The following is a 6,487-nucleotide window of genomic DNA, read 5'->3' on the forward strand; positions in this document are numbered from 1 at the left end:
TTTGTATATTAGAGTAATACAACAACAGCTTTGTTTTTTAAACAAATCATAAAACAAGAATTCTTAATATTTATTAAGAAAGATGAGCAAGAAGTCTATAGTTTTGTTTAATAGTTTACTATTTAAGATTTTTATGTACATATCGTTGTTTAATATTTTATTATTTTAGATTTTTATGTACATAAAGTTCAACCTATCTCATATATATCAAATTATTCAACAAATCAATACATTTACTAAATCTAAATGTGTATAAAAACACTAGATGGGAGATGTGGGATTATCTTCAACTTCATAGGACAAATCCAATCATAGGACAAATCCAATCAACTTTTGCTTGGAGTTTGGAGACAAATTCTAACAATGAAGTGGAAGGGTATGCATTATTTCAAGGTCCCTCATTGGCTTAGGAAAGCAATTATATACAATATTTTAATTTATCATCATAAGGGACTCCAATTAATATAAATAATATAATTATGGGGAGGATTATAAGTATTTTTTCTCAATTCTCTAAATATTGATATTATCATGTTTTAAGGATCAACAATATAATATATGTGTGTATATTGTATTAAGGAAATTCCATTTTTTTTATTGATCGATAATAAAGCAACAATTCTTGTTTTCTATAAACAAAAGAGGAAAGAAGAATTTGCAAACGCAATATATATTTCTTTATCTATTGATAAGTGGTCACTACCCACATAATTTATATTTTGCTAGAGTTTTAAATATCAAAAGCATTTTGTGTTTGGTATGATTTGCATTATGATTATTTTAGTTCAGAAAAGAAAATCGTATATTCTATTAATATTTCATTAATGCATAATTTTGTTTTGATAATTTTATTTAAATTAATAAACAAAGCAATGATGGAGTGTATTCTTAAATTTTTTTAAATGGTGAACAAAAATATTAAAATTTGGTAATATTATTTTTATTGTATAAAAAATTTACAATTAGATAAAGTAAGTTATTTTATTGTCAAATTACTTTTAAAAAAATTTGATAAATGTAAATATATGATCATTAAAATTTTATTTAAAAAAATATATTTTAAAAAATATTTATATTTTATAAATAGTATTCAAAATTAATAAATAATCTAGTGATATAAATCAATATATCCTTAAATCTTTGTATATTATAGTAATACAACAACATTAATGTTTTTTAAACAAAACATAAAACAACAATTCTTAATATTTATCAACATAGATGAGCAAGAAGCCTATAGTTTTGTTTAATAGTTTATTATTTAAGATTTTTATGTACATATCATTGTTTAATACTTTATTATTTGAGATTTTTATGTACATAAAGCTCAGCCTATGTCATATATATCAAATTATTCAACAAATGAGTACATTCACTAAATCTGAACGTGTATAAAAACACTAGATGGTAGATGTGGGATTATCTTCAACTTCATAAGAAAAATCCAAACAACTTTTTCTTGGAGTTTGGAGATAGCTTCGAACAACCAAGTGGAAGGGTATGCATTATTTCAAGGTCCCTCGTTGGCTCAGGAAAGCATTATATCCAATATTTTAATTTTTATTCATAGGGGATTCCAATTAATATAATTATTGGGAGGATTATAAGTATTCTTTGTCAATTCTCTAAATATCAATATTATCATGTTTTAAGGATCAACAACATCAAAACATACACAATGAAAACTAAGAAGTTAAGCTATATGGGGTCATTAATAGTTAATTATCAACTTTTATTTTCTCCTATCCCATGAAATTTCAATGGCTCACTCAGGGCTTGGTTGGGGACCAATATATCCACACCCATTCTTCCAAAGGAAATGGATCATAGGTTGGAAATGGTCAGGAAAATATTGTGATCTGAGGACTTTCCCCCTACACGTGTTGCAATTCCAAGACATGGTCGAGAAAATATTGTGATCCGAGGACTTCCCCCTACACGTGTTGCAGTTCCAAGACAACACAAATTTAGAACCAAGATGGTGAGATTCATTTCTCTACATGGGAAGGTTAGTGTGGCATTCATTTTGCAATCATTGGCGATTTGGTTCCCAAGCTAGGAGGGGATATAGCCTACCACCATACTTTTCGCATGAATTGGATCTACAAAAAAAAGCTCCATAATAGTGGAAATGTAGGAAATGAAATCCGAACTCCATTCTGCACAATGGGGGGAGAAATGATTTGAAATTTGAGGGATTTCTTGGCTCTAGAGCTCTGTGTGGGATCTATCAAGTCAACCTATAAGTAAATATCCACTTTAAGGTATGATTACTTTTCTTAATTTATTCCATAGGTCCTAGTAGCCTCGATTCTAGTTTAAATTTGAGTTTAAGTCTAGAATTGGTTCTCTGGCTCTATGAGGAAGTTGGGGGGTCTACTGTTGAAGTTGGTTTCCTTGGGAAAATATTCATTATGTACCCTATTCTCCTCATGGGGATGTTTTGTGCCCCTTGGGGGCCAGGGTTGAAGTCAGGGGTCGAGGTGATGTCCTCGTGGGTGTTTTCAGGGAACCCCCATCAATCTCGGCCTTCCAAGGAAATTGGTTTTTTGGTATGATTAATGTTCTCCAAGGATTTGGAATTTGACCCTTTTGATAATAAAATTTTGTCCCAACACCTGGGTTTACTTTTTGTTGGTTTCTCCCCATCCCCTCCCACTCGGTTTCATGGTTCTATAAAAGCTTCAACAATTGGTCTTCATGAGATAGTAATAATCGGGGATTTATATGGAACTTTGAGAGGGGTTGTGGAAGTGGGGTGGCTTATAGCATCATTGGTGCTTAATATGTGTATTGTGGTGTATATTTTGTTATCTTGGTGTTGTGGGTTATTTTGTCTCCTTAGTTTTCGCTTCACTCCCCCCTTGAGTGGATTTAGTGGTGCATTAAGGGACCTTTCTAGGCCACCTTTGTGGCATAGTCCCAATTGGTGTGATAACATGGTGGCTTATAGTGCAATTGGTTTTAGAGTTATTTTTTTCCTTCTTTAATATGTAGAAATTAGATTGGGAAAAGGCCCTTTCTCAACTACAACAAGACATTCTACATCTTCAACTCTAATATAATCAAACTGCATCTTCATTAATTGTGACTATGTAATTATTTATCAAATAGAGAGTAAAAATGCAGGCCATTATGGATGCGTTGGCAGCTCAACAGAGGATAAAAATGTAGGCCATTACAGAGGAGTCGACAGCGCTTCAACAATAATTAGTGGATCTCCAATATTTTTCAGGTTAGCTCCATCACGAAGATTCTTCCTCGGCATACTCCTCTTCTCTAGCTATGGGGTGTTTCATAGATTTAAATGTTCTTCCTTCTGAAGAATCTGAATAGGCCATTATTGCTATCCCTTCCCTTTCTCATATCTTCTTGTAGTTTAATGGGAGAAAGATTTTGTTTTCCTAAACATTGTTATATGGGAGTGTCTCCAAACACATATTTTTCACATTAATATAAATATTTTTTGTTTTAATTCAAAAAATATATATATAAAAACACTACTAACATATAATAATTTTTTTTATTAAAATATTTTAATTTTTTAATGAATTATTTACCTATTATAAAAATGCAACATATGTTCTTTCCATATAATATATTAAACAAGAGTAATAGTTTTAATACAGCATAGTCCCTTCCTCTATTTGTATGCTAATTAATTGATTAAAAGTTGTGCAGAATGCTCCACACAATGAAAGCAAAAAACTCTCCACACAAAGCTCTTTGCACAAGCTTCAACTATAGTTTAATTGGCAAGCTTACTCATAGGTTAACAACACATGTGTATTGATAGAATAGTTTAATAAGCTCATAGGTAATAATAATTGATATTCATATGAGTGTACTTTGGCTCATTATGTTGAGCTCCACACTCCCACATAATCAACAATCGTTAATTCAGGTTTCAAATCAATCATCAATGAATAGAGGTAACTCCATGGAGTCTAGAAAATTTTCCATATAAATATTTAATTATGAGTAATATTGACGTTTTAATACAAAGGCCACTGTATAAAAATGAATGGTTACTTGCACTGAAACTTGATCAACTCGTGATTTTGTGCTTTGTTCATTATGTTTATTTATTTTTCTACATTAGAATATTCTCATTTACGTACTAGTGATAAGAATGGAGCATTTCTGACATATGCTCATGTGACAACATTAGATATAAAAAATTCCACAAATTGTCACTAAATGTGAATACAAATAATGGCGTGGAACTTTGTCATAACAAGTGGGAATCCCAAGATAGACATAAACGATGGAAGGAGCAAAGTGACGAGAAGGAAAAAGAATGAAGTGGGACCAATAGAGGATCGTTATGCATCACAGTTTTCCTCAGCATAGCGGAAGATCTCTGGGAGGTGACTAGAGACTCAAAAGAGCGTCAGGTCCATTGTTAACCACAAACACCATGGCCAATCCCCATGTTATGTGCACATCACATCCAAGTGGCAGTGAATCACCCAAGTGCCTGCAATAAATAATGATCACCATAATTACCACTATGTGCAAAGTAGGATCCAATATTCAGGACACTAGTACAGAAGGAAAGTGGAATGTTGTGAAACAAATTAAATGCTCACTAGGATTGTCAGCCACAAGTCTTATTGCAGCCTAGCCATTGACTGGAACGATCACAGTGTTGCGCATATGAGGATCCACCAGGTTGAACTTCTGAGGATCGGTTTGTGCATTATAATTGCCAAAGCCTGCTCCCACGATGTAGAAGTCATAACCATGGAGATGGATAGGATGGCTTTCACCCAAAAATATATTGGTTCCTTGAAGAATTACTTACACCGTCGAGTTATATTTAAGAACTTTCACTCTTATGGCTTTCACAGGGGACCAGAGGCCTCTGCTAATGTTTTGTGCAATATAATCAAATCCCATGGAAGGGTTATCAGGGAAGTCCACGAAGAATACTCCTTTCATGCCAAAATGCTGAGCTTGAAGGATGGAAGAAGTGGTTGGCAGGACAAATGATATGTTATTCATACTTGCTGCAAATCTTGAACTGTTAGGACCTCCACAAGACTGCCCTATACATTTGATCAACCCCAAACCGACGGTGTAGAATAGATTCTCCTCCACACTCTAAGGAATGAAGACTGGGTGGTCGTGTGAGCCCAAGCTTCTAAGACCATTAGCAAAGTTAGTAGCACTATTGGTGTCGTTATAATATGGAATATTAGGCATGACTAGAGTTGAAGTCTTAGATCTTCCCTCGTATTCTAAAATGGCAGTGGTAGTGGTGTTATCGAAGGAACCTCCTTGCCCGCTAGAATATGCTTGAGCAGCCATGTAGTATCTACTTGTAGCCTCATTGGCAGTGAGAAGTATGTTTGTTGTCTGGCTGGGGCCAAGCATCAGAACATTCGTCTGAAAAGGTTTTGTATACAAGGCATCCACAGTGACAACTGTCATTGTAGCAATGGAGAAGAATAGGTCAGTATTGAGTGCAGCGTTGATAACACGTAGAAGATTAGTTTCCCCACCTTTCATCGAGACGCTAAAGGTATCTGCAAGTTAACCATCATTTGCGAGCTTACTAAATTCGGAAATATCTGAATAGATTCAGTCTATTGTACCTGAAGTAGAACATTTGTATAGGTCACCTGGTTGTCCATTTATAGTAAATGCATCTGAAACGTTGGGGGTAGCTCCTGTTCAGGTTGCTTGATTCACAACATCCATGGGATTCGTATTCCACCATTCTCTTGTCAATGCAAATAGGGTAAAATATTTCAATTGCATTACAACTTAAATTTAAATGGTGCACAATTAATATTTCTCTCCCACCTCCTTCTGTCTCCTCCTCTTCATTATTGGAATGAGAAAAATTTCACGAATATTTGTAATTCTTTGGGTCAATATATTGATTGGGTCGATACATAAGAAGGAATGTGATATTTTGTTTGAATTCTTGTTGAAGTGGATCTATATAAGGGACTACCAATAGCAATCAACTTGTAGCTAGACAATTGGATTCATTATCAAGGGGTACATTAAGACCAACTACCATTAAAATATAATATTTTCCATGAATATGGGCATCTTCCCATTAGATTTCCAAGGAAGGAAGAGACCTAGAAAAATAATCAAGAGGGTGATTAATGGTAGCTGCTAAAACAAAGAAAGGGAGCTCTGAAGGAGAGTATGGCTACAAAACCTTAGGAAGGAAATGGATCAAGATCTAAATCCCCCTATTCTCCAAAGAAATTAACCACTATAGGTGAAGGATCTTCCTCAAGTAATCTCAAGGGCCCCAGAGGGAATAAATTTGAAGCCTTGTGTAGGTTTTAACCCCGTACAGAAATTACCTACATACGAATTCTAAAACACATAAAATAAACAATGCGAGAGCATAACACATAAAACACATATACATAGAGATTTTCCCCTGGATCCCAAAATCGGGACTACCAGCTTGATTTTTCATTATGTTCCTTTCAATGTTACAATACATATTTATACA

General features: G+C 33.8%; 1 pseudogene; it reads right to left on the minus strand.

Moving 5' to 3' along the window:
- Nucleotides 1-4,374: 4,374 nt before the first annotated feature.
- On the minus strand, nucleotides 4,375-5,514 carry LOC149193341 (putative laccase-17 pseudogene; annotated as a pseudogene).
- Nucleotides 5,515-6,487: the final 973 nt, after the last annotated feature.

This window comes from Pinus tabuliformis, chromosome 2_2 (genome assembly GCF_031772625.1).
Source record: "Pinus tabuliformis cultivar Carrire ecotype Pingquan chromosome 2_2, CPIR1, whole genome shotgun sequence".
Lineage (NCBI taxonomy): Eukaryota > Viridiplantae > Streptophyta > Pinopsida > Pinales > Pinaceae > Pinus > Pinus tabuliformis.